This window comes from Myotis brandtii, unplaced genomic scaffold (genome assembly GCF_000412655.1).
Source record: "Myotis brandtii unplaced genomic scaffold, ASM41265v1 scaffold2, whole genome shotgun sequence".
NCBI lineage: Eukaryota > Metazoa > Chordata > Mammalia > Chiroptera > Vespertilionidae > Myotis > Myotis brandtii.
The window spans coordinates 1,235,956-1,237,886 of record NW_005357451.1 but is presented as its reverse complement, the minus strand read 5'-3'; positions in this window follow the sequence as shown (position 1 = coordinate 1,237,886).

Here is a 1,931-nt window from a genome sequence, read left to right as displayed (position 1 = left end):
AAAGAGTAATACTATTAAAAAATTCGATGGGAAAATTTTCCTTTTCAGCATCATTCGTAGAATCGATGGAATCATCACTCAAATATGTGTGAAAATCTCCATCAAATATAGCCAAAATTTCTTCATTTAATTTTTGAATGTGCTCATTTTTTGGACAAAGAATCACACTTTTAGATATATTTTTAATATATCTATAGACATACTATTTCCAAAGGTAGCTTCAATAACAGATCCGTTACAAATCATTTCACAGATTTCAATAATATCTACTCCTAAATGAAAACTGTTATCAAGTTTGCCATCTCCAAGTTTTACTAACCATTCACTATAAGCAGAACCCTTTGATATCATATTTGTTTTAAGAGACAACTGTCTGAAACATCCCCAGACACCACAGTACTTTAAAATCATTTGTACTATGGCTGATCACATAGCATGCAGCACAACACTGAGACATTGTTGAAAATCCCCTCTGAGAAGGAGAACTTTCCCACCAAATGAAACATTCAAATTCATAATTTCTCTTAGTAATCTATCTATGGCATTTATAGCATGACTGGATGCCATGGTGCATTCATCAACAATGAGAAGTTGGGCCTTTTTAATGGTTTGAACAACTTCATTCTTTATATGGAATATAGAAATTGAAGTTTTATTTAATGGAATTGGTAATTTATATTGGGAATGAAAGGTTCTTCCACTGAGAAGTAAATTTGCAGCAATTCCTGTAGACACTGTGGATGAAACAGTACCACCACGACCTTTAATATAATGTATAAAAACTTTATAAAAATATGTTTTTCCTTGTCCTGACTGGTTTGGCTCAGTGGATAGAGTGTTGGCCTGCGGACTCAAGGGTCACAAGTTCAATTCTGGTCAAGGGCATGTACCTTGGTTGAGGGCACATCCCCAGTAGGGAGTGTGCAGGAGGCAGCTGATCGATGTTTCTCTCTTATTGATGTTTCTAACTCTGTCCCTCTCCCTTTCTCTCTGTAAAAAATCAATAAAATGTATTTTAAAAATATGTTTTTCCACCTGGACCATCCAAAGAAAAAGCATTTGGGGTGTACAGTTTGATCTTCAATGGCTGAAGTTATAGTCTGAAAGGCTGCGCTGCCAACTGTTCATCATTCAGAGAATTGATCAAAACCTCTTCCTGTTGTTGCTCATATGATTCATCACATGTATTTGTATTCGTTAATAAAGGATAGTCCGGAAGTTTGAAATTGGAACATTTCATTCCATGCAATGTGAATACTTCTTGAATTTTGATAAGGGCATGCATTTCACAGTTCACACAGGCACCTTCTCTGTGGTGTAATTTCCAACAAAAATCTTCAATAAAATGAGATTTATTCTCATCCCATAATTTGTCTGCATCAGAAAGACATCCAAACACACATATATATGCAAAAAGTTGTTGTAGTTGTTTGGGCATATTCTGTCGACAGTGCTGCTTTCTTTCAGCTTCAGAATGTCAACAAAAACAACCAAATTGACAATTGACAATGACAGATTGAAACACACACTTGCGATTTGCACCAGTGAGAGCTTCATATGTAGCGCACATGCGTGAGTCAACGTTTATTTTTAAATTGCCAGTGCGCATCATATGTACCGGCCAGTCAGTTGGTTGGATGGTCAGATGGACGGACAGTCCATCACTTAGCCTTTTATATATATAGATACAAGATTAATGCCTCACTTAATGGCTGCTCCAGTCCACTTTACCTCAAGACAATTTTCAATACTTTCTTCATCTTCTGTTATAATGTATCTTTTATTTTCTGTCATTTTCTACCATATTCAGAGTTCAAAACAATGGTTGTAAGGGTACTTAATCTTCTTTCATTTTTACTTTTTTAAAATTAAATCTTTATTGTTCAGATTATTACAGTTGTTCCTCTTTTTTCCCCCCATAGCTCCCCTCC